The sequence below is a fragment of the Schistocerca gregaria genome, chromosome 1 (assembly GCF_023897955.1).
Source record: "Schistocerca gregaria isolate iqSchGreg1 chromosome 1, iqSchGreg1.2, whole genome shotgun sequence".
NCBI classification, from domain to species: Eukaryota; Metazoa; Arthropoda; class Insecta; order Orthoptera; family Acrididae; genus Schistocerca; species Schistocerca gregaria.
The window spans coordinates 1,158,550,618-1,158,563,998 of NC_064920.1; the positions used below are offsets into that span (position 1 = coordinate 1,158,550,618).

The window sequence follows — 13,381 nt, forward strand, 5'->3', positions numbered from 1 at the left end:
AAAACATCAAATCACCGACATCGCTCCGTCCGAAAAAAATCCTGTAAGAACGGGACGAACGATGACTGAAGAGAATCGTTCCACGTGACAGAAGTGCAACTCTCCCGCAGATTGCTGCAGGTTTCAATGCTGGGCCACAAAGACTATCAGCGTGCGAACCATTCAACGGAAAATAATCGATATGGGCTTTCGGAGCCGAAGGCCCACTCTACCCTTGACGACTGCACGACACAAAGCCTTACGTCTTGCCTGGGCCCGTCAACACCGACATTGGGCTGTTGATGATTGGAAACATTTGCCTGGACAGACGAGTCTCATTTCAGATTGTATCGTGCGGATGGACGTGTAGATGTATGGAGACAACCTCATGAATCTATGGACCCTGCATGTCAGCAACGGACTGCTGAACCTGCTGAAAGCTCTGTAATGGTCTGGTTCAAAATGGTTCAATTGGCGCTGAGCACTATGTGACTTAAATTCTGAGGTCGTCAGTCGCCTATAACTTAGAACTACTTAAACCTAACTATTCAAAGGGCATCACACACATCCATGCCGGAGGCAGGATTCGAACCTGCGACCGTAGCGGACGCTCGGTTCTAGACTGTAGCGCCTAGAACCGCTCGGCCACTCCGGCCAGCGTAATGGTATGTGGCGTGTCCAGGTGGAGTGATGTGGGACCCCTGATACTTCCGGATACGTCTCTGACAGGTGTGACGTACGTAAGCATCCTGTCTGACCATCTGCATACATTCATGTCCACTGTGCATTCGGAAGGACTTGGGCAATTGTAGCAGGACAATGTGACATCTCACACGTCCAGAATTCCTATAGAGTGGCTCGAGGAAACTTCTACCGGCCACCAATTTCCCCAGAGATGCACATTGTTGAGCTTATCTGGGATGCCTTGCAACGTGCTGTTCAGAAGAGATCTCCACCCTCTCGTCCTCTTACGGATTTATATACAACTCTGCGGGATTCATGGTGTCGGTTCCCTCCAGCACTAGTTTATACATTAGTCGAGCACATACCATGTCACGTTGCGGCAGTTCTGCCTGCTCACGGGGGCCCTACACGATATTAGGCAGGCATACCACTTGCTCTGGCCCTTCAGTGCACATCCTTCTTCTACATATAGCTGAGATGAGGATGCCAGGAAGGACGTGTGGATTCATTAGTATGGACAGGATTCCGAATGACACAATCCGAGGAAGATTGACCGATTAACCACGTAGTTCCCTGCGTGAGAATAAGTTTGAATTTTGTTGAAACAGCCGTACAGACTACAATATTCTTCCTGTCTGCTTAATACATGAGGTAGCATATGGTGGCCTCCGTATTATACTTGTTTCTGTATGAAACTTAACCCTACTTTACTTCCCGCTGTATAAAAATCTACATATTACCAAAACTATGTACCCACAACCTGTTTTATTCATCTTAAACACGCATGCTAACATTTGATCAAACAGAATCTGATATGAACTGAACTTCAGCTGATTTGAAAGCAACTTGTCTTTACATTAAATGCGCAACTGAACTAAGACTGTTACTTGGCCGTTATTAATATTTCCACATACCTCTAGTCTTGACAACATTGTTGCAGATATCCCGAAAGCGCAACAGCAAACAACAAGCAGGGAGTGGCTTAGCTAGATTTCTGTTCCTAATAAAATTGCCAAACTGTACAAAAGTGTTCCATACCACTTGGTGCAGTAAGGTAACGCGTCATGATAAACAGCAATGTGGGGAGAATAACTATTCCTATGAAATGATATTGCAAGACAACGATTGTAGAATGAAGTATTTATTCAAATAGACAGAGTAAAACTTCGCTTGATTCCACACACAAGATAGGTCTGAACAATAACATGCTTAACAAAGTGAACAATGATTTAATGAGGGTAAAGTGTTAACAGAGGATTTCTATAAAAATCAAACAACTTATCAGTTAATTTGTTAATGCATGACTCAGGGAAGTGGTGTGGCCTTTATTTCAGCTCTGGCGAGTTAAACAGCTGACAATAGTCATTCCGAGTAGCTAGCTGCGCAATGCTGCTGTCTCACCTCAAACTTTTTTTTCCTAAAAAAAGAGAGAGAGAGAACCATACATCTTTTTCCTCCTTACTCTCCTTTACAATCACTCTTTCTTCATCTAACACGCACAAAGTCAACCAAGCACTACAGAATATATCTATCACCTACCATACTTCAGCGCCGGCCTCGGTGGCCGTGCGGTTCTGGCGCTGCAGTCCGGAACCGCGGGACTGCTACGGTCGCAGGTTCGAATCCTGCCTCAGGCATGGATGTGTGTGATGTCCTTAGATTAGTTAGGATTAAGTAGTTCTAAGTTCTAGGGGACTTATGACCTAAGACGTTGAGTCCCATAGTGCTCAGAGCCATTTGAACCATTTGAACCATACTTCAGCCAAGAATGTATCAGACTGCGCAGAGGTAAAGACTGTGCCACATCAAGACCAAAGATGAACAGTAACTAACTTGCTCCCTCTCTAACGTGCACAGCGATAACAAACAACAATCAAAATGACATGAAAGCCTTATATATATTTGAGTGCCTTGTCACCGATCTCTGGTGCCATTCTCACGAATCAGTGATCTGGACAAATCACGCCAAGACAGTTTTGTCTTCTAACCACTTCTACGAAAGCCATGACACGTCATGTCATATTGTTGCACTCACTGTCTTCATATTACTGCAGTTTACTGAATGATTTTGATGTATTCATTGACGATGATCACGTTGATGTACCATAAACAATAGATAATAGTTGACGAGTGAAGTAACGTTTTAGTACTCGGCTGTAATAGGGATAAACAATAAGGCTGAGAGTGAATCACAACACATTGGTTCTCAAGGTAAAAATTAAAGTGACAATGCCTGTTTTTCACTTTTGTAGCTGTCCATATTTTCTATGTAGGAAGAGACTGACGTGAGTGATGATGATGATGGTGACGATGATGATGGTGATGAAACAGTTTTTGATACGAAAAGATATTTGTATTTTTCATGAATAAGTTACTGTTTTTGCTCGTATACTGGTTGGATTCGGCCTGTGCAACAATTCTATGATTTTATTCATTCTGTACCAGTTACTTATGCTTAAATACATACGAAATTGATGCACGTATTAACATATTCCTTCTTTAGCGCAAACTTCACGTCAAAACTGACATTGAGAAGCGAAGTTTTGCAAAATGGCTCTGAGTACTAAAGGACTTAACATCTGAGGTCATCAGTACCCTAGAACTTAGAACTACTTAAACCTAACTAACCTAAGGACATCACACACACCCATGCCCGAGGCAGGATTCGAACCTGAGACCGTAGCGGTCGCGCGTTTTCAGACTGAAGCGCCTAGAACCGCTCGGTCACAACGGCCGGCTCGAATTTTTGCATTGCAAGTTTTAAATTCCATTAAATCATAATATTAAAACTAAATTCAACCCTCAAATGTTTTATATTCTCAATTGTCTGGCGTGACACGTCCGTAAAAATTTTTGACGTTTAAAATGTTGAGAGAGAATTGCTGATGAAAGAGTACCAAGAAATTGTACTAAATAGTTTGGGGAAAAAATGGGACGAGATTGGAAGATATTGAGTACTATAGGATAAAAGTTATATAGATGTCCAAGAAATTCCGGGAGAGACAATTCTGTATTTCTCAAGATAGTTAAGCAACGGAAAAGATGGTTAAGGGGTACGTATTTTCCACACGGTCGTGGAGACTGCAATGCGCGGTAGGAACAGTAACACTCACATGAGTCATATGGAGGGTAACTCCATAATGCTTTTTTACTAAATAGGGTTGTAAATATTATTACTAAACGCTGGAGATTGTAATACACGGTAAAACGGTACCACTCATGCCAAGAACTGGCGTGCCTGAGCTAATCATTTCCCAACAATTGATTCCTTCGGAAACATCTTCTGTTAGTCCGAACCTATTTTCGTGTGCAAGAGACTTGCCTGCTCTTTAGTCTCATTCCAGTTTGTTCTACCTCCTCTCGCGCGTGTTTCTGAAACTACATGAAGTAAATCCTAGATCCCTAAAGCCCTGATTGACGTGCAGCTGACATAAAAACACAGTTTCAATAATATAGTGATGGCAGATGATAAACATTGATTGAAATTTTTGCCTGAAATATATCTATGTCCACGTTCTATACAAAGGTCAAAGAAGTAACTAATACAAATTTTACATGCAGAAGCATGATTCCCGCTATTGGAGGCGCAGTGTTATTAACGAAGAATGGAAACGTCCGTTGCATAAAAAGAAGCCAGATTCAGTTATGCGTCACGTAAACAACAGTTACGCTTTAGAGGGAAGTACTGTAGAGTCGAGGACAATCAAGTTCGTAGAATCGTATCTGCTGCCTTGACCTAAATAGCTGGTCCTGCAGTCAGTGTTGCGTGGTAGTGGCGTCATTGCCTCCTGCGTTCGACCTTGAGTCGTTGGTAGATAAGACGGAGGAAAACACAGGCCGAGCATCTGCCATCTGCTTAGTCTAATCTTTCCCGGAACGCTTGTAGCAGAAGTCACCACACCTTGAAGGTTCCGATAACCTTGACCACATAAGCTGTTCCAGGCAACAGGCATTTGAAGGGTACGGCAAGAATTTTCTGACGGACTCTGAAACTAAAGCCTTGTGGGATAAGAAAGAAAGTATTATTTTGTATTAAACTAACATGTCCACTACATTTTTAACGCTGATCTTACAGGAGGTAGTACTACTTCATGTAATTCTGATCGAAATTAATAGAAAATCCGTAACTTCAATAATTTCGCACCACATTCTTCATATCGCGCTTTTCGTTACTTCGCTATTTAGAATCGTAGATACCCTGAAATACATTAATATCGCTTATAATTTCCTGTAGTTAAAAGTTCTTTGTTTCGCAACATGAAATAATACATAAAAGATTCTCTAAAGACACTTTCCGACGACAGTACAACATAGAGTCAAGTTTATTAAACTCATGTGTTAAGTTACAATACTAATTTTGCACTTTAATGGTAAATAATATTTAAACGTAGTTGCATCCTGGTCATTTCTACGTCACAGAACAGAAAATAATGTTTCATTCATTGACGAAAGGAAGTATTTGACACTTTTGTACTAAATATGATACAAGTCTCCCAATGAACTATGGGCTTTGCCATCGGTAGGGTGGCTTGTGTGTCTCAGCGATACAGATAGTACCGTCTTACAACCACAGCGGAGGGGTATTTGTTGAGAGGCAAGATGTTGTGTACATAGTTCCGCGTAGTCAGCGCGTACACAACTTTCCCACTAGAGCGCGCCCCGCTAAGCACAACAGCGCAGGCGCAGCGATCGTCCATCTCCGCATTACGAGATGGCGCTGTCTTAGAGACGGACCGAATTCTGCTTCCGCCGATCCGCGTATTAATATGTAACGCAGCCAATGAGATTGCTGCTAACGTAGAACCATTTTTCCTCGCGGATCACACTCGCGCAGTGATACCTGAACGCGCGAGATGTTATAACGAGTGTACAGACCTCCGATTAGTCAGCCTGCATTAGTCTGTAGTCAGGTTTCAGTCTGCTCGTAATAAGATTACCATATTCCTGTACATAGCCATGAAGATTAATGAATAGACACTTTGTCAAGTATCAGAGATATGTGAGAATAAGATTAACATGCCAAGACCAAAGGAACTTCAGATTGTCAATTGTAAATAGTATTCAGAACCAAGTTATTTCTATGCTTTTTATTATTTTAATAAATGTGTGTGAAAATTAATCGAGTTCTGTTTAAAGTTGGTCACCGTCAACCTGCTACTCTAAGCGTGCAAGTGGAATTTCTGTCATCTGACCTAACGGCAGAAGATAAACACGCCACGATAAGACCACGAGACATATTGCTGACATTCGCCTACTTCGTTACAGCGACAAGTCAAATAATCTGACGGTGTGTGTACCAAAGGTCTTACAGTACGCACAACACACAAGACAAACGTATCTTTTCTCAGGAGGGGCAGCAGCCTTTTCAGTAGTTGCAGGGATGACTGATTGTATAATGTGGCCTTGTAACAGCAACCAAAACAATCTTGCTATGCTGGTATTGTGAAATGCTGAAAGCAAGGGGAAACTACAGCCGAAATTTTCCCCGAGGACATGCAGCTGTACTGTATGGTTCAATGATAACGGTGTCCTATTGGGTAAAAAATATTCCGGAGGTAAACTGTTTACCCATTCATATCTCCAGGCAGGGAGTACTCACGAGGATGTCGTCATCAGGACAAAAAAAAAGAAGGAGGGTAGCATGTTAGAACCCCTAACAGGGCAGGTACATTACAAAATTTAAAAAGGGAAGTGAATAGGTTGAAGTTAGATACAGTGCGAATTAGTGAAGTTCGGTGACAGGAGGAGAAGCGTTTCTGGTCAGGTGATCAAAGGATTATAAATACAAACAGGGGTAACGCAGGATTGGGTTTAATAGTGAATAAGAAAATAGGAATGCGGGTAGACTGCTACGAACAGCACAGCGAACGCATTATGGTAGCCAATTTAGACACGAAACCCACACGTATCACAGTAGTACAAGCTTACATGCCAACTATCTCCGCAGATGATGAAGAGATCGAAGAAATTCATGATCAGATGAAAGAAATTATTCAGATAGTTAAAAGAGCCGAAAATTTAGTTGTGACGTAGGACTGGAATTTGATAGTAGGAAAAGAAAGAGAAGGAAAAATAGTAGGTGAATTTTGAATGGGGAAAAGGAATGAAATAGGAAGCTACCTGGTAGAATTTTGCTCAGCGCATAATTTAATCATCGGTAACACTTGGTTAGAATCATAAAGGAAGATTGCATGCATGGAAGAGCCCTGCAGACCTTGAAAGGTTTCAGATTGATTATATAATGGTTACACAGAGATTTAGGAATCAGATTTTAAATCGTAAGACATTTCCAGGGGCAGATATGGACTCTGATCACAATTTATTGGGTATGTGCTGTAGAATAAAACTGAAGAAATTAGAAAAAGATAGGAAATTAAGGAGCTGGGATCTGGATAAGTTGAAAGAAGTAGAGGTAACTGAGAGTTTCAAAGGGAGCATAATGAGCGGTTGACTAGAACAGGAGAAAGGAATTCAGCTGAAGACGAATGGGTAGCTTTAAGATATGAAACAGTGCAAGCAGCATAGGATGAAATAGCTGAAAACACAATGCTTGGATAATACAAGATATAGTTGAATTTAATTGATGAAAGGAGAAAATTTAAAAATGCAGCAAACGAAGCAGGCGAAAGAGAAGAGAAAGTTTAAAAAAATGAGACTAAAAGAAAGTGCAAAGCAGCTACAGCAGGATTGGCTAGATGATAAATGTAAGGAGTTAGAAGCATATTTCACTAGGGGTAAGGTCGATATCGCCTATAAAAAAATTAAAGAGGCTATTGGGGAAAGGAGAACCATTTGCATGAATATCCAGAACTCAGATGGTGAACCAGTCCTAAACAAAGAAGGGAAAACTGAAATGTGGAAGGAGTGTACAGAGGGTCTATGCAAGTGAGGTCAACTTAAAATAAATATTGTGGAAGAGGAAGCGGGGATAGATGAAAATGTGATGGGAGATATGATGTTGCGAGAAGAATCTGACAAACCCCTGAAAGATCTAAGTCGAAAAAAGGCTCCGGGAGTTGACGATATTTCGTCAGAACTACTGATAGCCCTGGGAGAGCCACCCAAGACAAAACTCTTCCATCTGGTGTGCAAGATATATGCGATAGGCGAAATACCCCCATACTTCAAGAAGAATGTAGTAATTCCAGTTCCAAAGAAACATGCTTGTAAAATACTAACACGAATTCTCTACAGGAGAATGGTAAAACTCGGTGAAGACCTGTTTGGATTCCAGAGAAATGTAAGAACACGTGAGGCAATACTGCCCTATCACTTATCTCAGAACATAGATTAAGAAAAGACCTACGTTTATAGCGTTTGTAGCCTTAGAGAAATCTTTTGTACAGAAACCAACCAGCGGTTATAAGAAAGCAGTCGTTGACAGGTGTGAACATTACACAACTATCAGTTTAAGAATTCATGGGCACAAAATACAGACACGATTTCTTTAGAGAAGAATGGAGAAATTGGTGGAAGCAGACCTCGGGGAAGATCCGTTTTGATTCCGGACTAATTTAGGAATACGTGAGGCAATGCTGACCCAACGACTTAGAAAAAATTTTAACGGAAGTAAAGTTACATTTATACCACTTGTAGACTTAAAGAAAGGCTTTGACAATGTTGACTGGAAAACTCTTTATGAAATTACGAAGGTAGCAGGGATAAAATACAGAGACCGAAAGGCTGTTTACAACGTTTTCAGAAACCAGACAGAAATTATAAAGAGTTGAGGGGCATGAAAGGGAAGCAGTGCTTGAGCAGGGAGTGAGACAGTGTTGTGGTCTACCACCGATGTTATTCAATCTGCACACTGAGCAAGCAGTAAACAAACCAAAGAAAAATTTGCAGTAGGAATTAAAGTAAAGGGAGAACAAATAAAAAGCTTGAGGTTTGCCGATAACATTGTAATTCTGTCCGAGACAGCAAAGGACTTGAAGGAGCAGTTGAAAGGAATGGACAGTGTCTTGAAAGGAGGATACACGGGGTGACAACTACTGAACTATATGAAATAAAATCGTCATAACCTCTGAACGGATTGCGTTAGGACTTTCAAACTGCGCGGTTGGGCGCGGGGCATGATGGGAATTAGTATCCGCATGCATAGTTTGGTTTAGCGACGAAGCCCACTTTCATTTGGACGGGTTCGTCAATAAGAAAAATTGGCGCATTTGAGGCACTGAGAATCCGCATTTCGCGGGTCACTGAGTGGCGTGGAATGTCCACTCGCGGAATAATCGATGCGATATACCTTGAAGGCACCGTGACTACAGAGTGGTACGTGAAGGTTTTGAAAGATGATTTCTTCCCCATTATCCAAAGTGACCCTCGTTTCGACAATATGTTTTCCATATAAGACGGAAATCGACCCCATCGAAGCAGGGGAGTGTTTGATGTTCTAGAGGAGCACTTCGGGGACCGCATTCAGGCTCTGGGGCACCCAGAGGCCACTTGTATGGGCCTCGGTAAGCCATCGTATTCGTGAAAATAGCCGTTGAGGAGGTCATCGACAGCATCGATGTTCCGACACTTCAGCGGGTGACGCAAAATTTCTCTGTTCGTCTGCTCCACGTCGTCGCCAATGATGGCAGACATATGGAATATGTCACAACCTAAATCCAAATATCTGTAGCAACGTTTACATGTTTAATAAAGTGTGTGCGCTCCATAATTTGTAACTGATTTACGTTTTCTTTTCACATAGTTCAATAATAAACATCAACAAAAGCAAAATGAGGATAATGGAAGGTAGTTGAATTATATCAGGTAATGCCAAGGAAATCAGGTTAGGAAACGAGACAGGGAAAGTAGTAGATGAGTTTTGCTATTTAGGTGGCAAAATAAGTGATTACGGTCGGAGTAGAGCGGACGTAAAATGTAGACTGGCAATAGCAAGAATAGCGATTCTGAAGAAGAGAAATTTGTTGCCATCAAGTATAGACTTAAGTGCCAGGAAGTCTTTTCTGAAAGTATTTGTATGGAAGTGAAACATGCACCATAAACAGTTTAGAGAACAGAATCTTTTGAATTGACTGAACAAGTAACTGGCAGATTTATTTTTCTGGGATAATAAAGAAATGATCAGTTTCGGATTCACATATAATTCATGTTCGGATTTTTCCTGCCGACGGGTAACTTGTCAGTGATTATACAGTCACCTTGTTTCCTTTCTTCTGACATGTGTAATATTGGCAGTTGCTGCTTGACGAGTTATTCTGTCACCAGGAGGAATACGATGATGTGAATCATTTTTATTACGTTTGCGATTGAGGACTTTAAATGAACCTGTTATTGTCGTATAGTGTTCGCGGTTTTGTGTCTTTGCCATAAAACACGTAACTTTTGCAAATAAGCAATTACATTGACGCAGAAGACTTTGTTGTGACGTATATTCGTATGAAAAGCAATTAGGCTTTGAGCCGAAGGACATATATTTACATAATTCTAAACAAGTTGCAGCCCTATAAAGTTTTACTTTACAACTATTTTACATGGCTACGGGTTCTCGGTTTACTGTTTATTTCTCCTTTCCATTAGCATACACTTTCTTCCTTTTATTATCATAATTTATTACTGCTCTACGAAGCGACCAGTTTCGAGACAATTTATTGTGCTGTAAAAGGTTTTCATTGCTATCTTTCAAATCTCTTTACCCTTGTCGTGGTCACATTGCTAAGTGCCAAATGCCAAACAACCCAGACTGGAGATGCCCTTAGAGAAAGGAAACAAAATACGGGGGGCGTCTGTAGGATTTATGAAATCAGACCTGCAACATCAACACCATTAAATCAGTAAGGGACGCTGAAAGCCACTCCTGATCCTTCTTTCTTGTTTACTATCATTTTCAAGGCCTTTAAGATATACTTTAACGAGACTAATTTCGAGCATCTGAACTCAATGATTGTGCCTTAAGTATTCTGCACGTGGTCTTTTTCGTACATGAACTGCAATTTTCTTCGATTCTCCCAATAAATCGTAGTCGACCATTCACTTTCCCTCCTACAGTCCTTAAGTGCTCGTTCCATTTCATATCGCTTTGCAGCGTTACGCGTGCATATTAAATCGAAGTGACTGTGTGGAGCAGTACACCACTAATACTTATTTCGAATATTACAGGACTATAATTTTCTACTGAACTTGATTAACTTACATTTTCCCATATGTAGAACAAGATACAGTCATTCCACCAAATAGATATTCTATCTATGTCATCTTGCATCCTTACACAGTCACTCAAAGGCGACACTTTCCCGTACTCAACAGCGTCACCAGCAAACGGTCGTAGATAGCTGCTCACGCATTCCGTCACATCGTTTTTGTTTTTAGAGAACAAGGGAAGTCATATAACACTTACCCGGAGCACCCTTCACAATATCTTTCTCTCTGATGAACGCACGCTGTTCAAGACGACATATTTTTTCCTGTGACTTAAAAAGTCTTCAGGCCACTTACGTATCTGGGAAAATATCCTGCACGCTCGGACCGTCGTTAACAGTTTGCAGTGCTGTACTGTGTCAAACGCTTTCCGATAATCTAGGAATATGGAATCTGCCTGTTGGATGATGCCTTTCTTTCATGGCTCGCAAGTTCTCGTGCAAGAAAAGGGCAAGTTGTGTTTCGCTCGAGCGATTCTTTCTAATCCTGTATTTCTTGTAGATAAAAGATTTTTATCTCTCAAAAAAATTTATTATATACGCAACTAGAAGAATGCAACTCAAGCAAGAAGACAGGGAAGAAACAGTAACAATATTATAGCTTTGTGCGTAGCACACATATCTCTTATTTCATGTATTCTGTAGTGCCACGTGTTTTCTTCAAGTTCTTGTTGACTATTGATCTTATACATTGTGCCAAATCGTTCAACTCCCAAGACTATCGAGTCTTTCTCTTTTTCGTCATGGAATTTCTCTCCAGTTGGCAACCAGAAGCATCCATAGCGACAGTGGAGGTGTTGCAGTGGTTGACACACTGAGTTTGCGTTCGGCAGGTAGGGATTTCATTCCCCGCCAGACCAAACCGACTTGGGTTTTCCGCAATTGCATTGAGCGCAGAATAATTCCTTTAGAAATCGTACGTTTGATTCGTTCACAATTCTCTTCGAACTGGAACTTGTGTTCCACCTATACTATACTGTTGGGCAGAACTGGTAAATTCTCGATTCCAACATGTTCTCTGTTGCCGAGTACTGAAATATTTCCTCTTTTGAGTTGCATTTTAGACCAGACCGCATAAGCTCTTGGAGCAACGTATGGTGTAATGTGAAGAAAACACTAAGTGCTCAGGGATTACATTACAAAAATAAAGCATGTGCATTATCAAACAGTGATATTAAACTATAATAAATAAAAGAATTTGTTGTTTTTTCCAGTTAAGTGTGCTTAAAATCGCAAGATAATGACTGCACTGCAAAGAAAATGCAGTAATACAAAAAGAGCGTTCTTTGTTAGATATTATTCGAAATACTAATTTTAGAGATGAACGTGTAGCTACATTTAAATAAGGCTGTCTTCTTTAAAGGCCGGAGTTGCCGGGCGGTTCTAGGCGCTACAGTCTGGAACCCGGCGACCGCATGGGTGTGTGTGATGTCCTTAGGTTAGTTAGGTTTAAGTAGTTCTATGTTATAGGGGACTTATGACCTCAGCAGTTAAGTCCCGTAGTGCTCAGCGCCAATTTTAAAGGCATATAAAATATTATCAAATCCAACGTAATGGGCATGTGATAGAAACACATCCAAAAAACAAAGAAATGAGAACGTTAGAAGTGCAAGCAACAAAGTGTTTGAAGCGTTGTACTAGTAACGGTTAGGTTCGTAAGAGTACTCGATTCTCTGACGCAGTTTCGATTGTTTCCGTTTATCGAGAACAGAATTCTCGATTCTTTGAAGTTTTTTCTTCCGCCCGTCTTTGTTAAGAGTGCGTAAAATTTTAGTCTCGCTTTCTGCTTTCTGCAGTCTAGGTCACTAATGTTCTTCTTGCATTTGGCTCACGGACAGTCGGTTCAAATTCTGACAGTGGTATAATCTTCCATCGCTAAATTTCTTTCTCTATGCTTCAACGTTCAGGATTGAATCACTAGAAATTTCCGATTAATTTCATCGCCCGTCCGTCTGCTGCCTCCTTTGATTCGGCGACCCCCTTGGTTCATATATATATATATATATATAGTAAAACAGAAACACATTATTCCTAGCATCTAAGGGAATCACCAATTTCAGCCTGGTAGTTAAGACAGTTACAGAATTATCAAACAATGAAACGCCCTGTGTCTATTTTGATTGATATTCATTCGTGAGACCCTCCGAAAATGGCCTCAGGTTCACAGAATGACTAGTCGCTGTCTGGACACCGTGAATGAGAGTTCCCGGAACAGGATATCGTCATTAAGCACTTCCGAGTAGAGGTTCTGACTTATATATCTCACTGGAATGTGCAACACTGAGCCGCGACAATAGAGCAGCTTCTCAGAATTGAAACGAGGCTCGGCGCGTCGAGGAGCCTGAAAGCCTCGCTACACAAGTGACAAGACGAGCTGGCAGTATGAGTCGGCACAGATTAGTTGTTAGTAAAAAGGATGACCGTGTGGTGTTGCACAAGATCCTTTGCTGGAAGTTCTATTAACACATCCACTTGATTCCTTAACTATAATTATTAGGTGTAAGAAATCAAACTCTACTTATTAGGTAACGCAGTAAATGAAGCAGGCAAAAAGGAAAAGAAACGTC

The 13,381-nt window shown here is 41.1% G+C and overlaps 1 protein-coding gene and 1 non-coding gene across 4 annotated transcripts in view; one reads left to right on the forward strand and one right to left on the reverse strand.

Moving 5' to 3' along the window:
- LOC126284072 (serine/arginine repetitive matrix protein 2) overlaps positions 1–13,381 on the forward strand; it is a 1,302,087-nt gene that overhangs the window by 528,168 nt on the left and 760,538 nt on the right. The window lies entirely within an intron of this gene.
- Trnal-uag (transfer RNA leucine (anticodon UAG)) lies at positions 551–634 on the reverse strand. The gene has a single exon. It is a non-coding gene; the product is annotated as a tRNA-Leu (tRNA).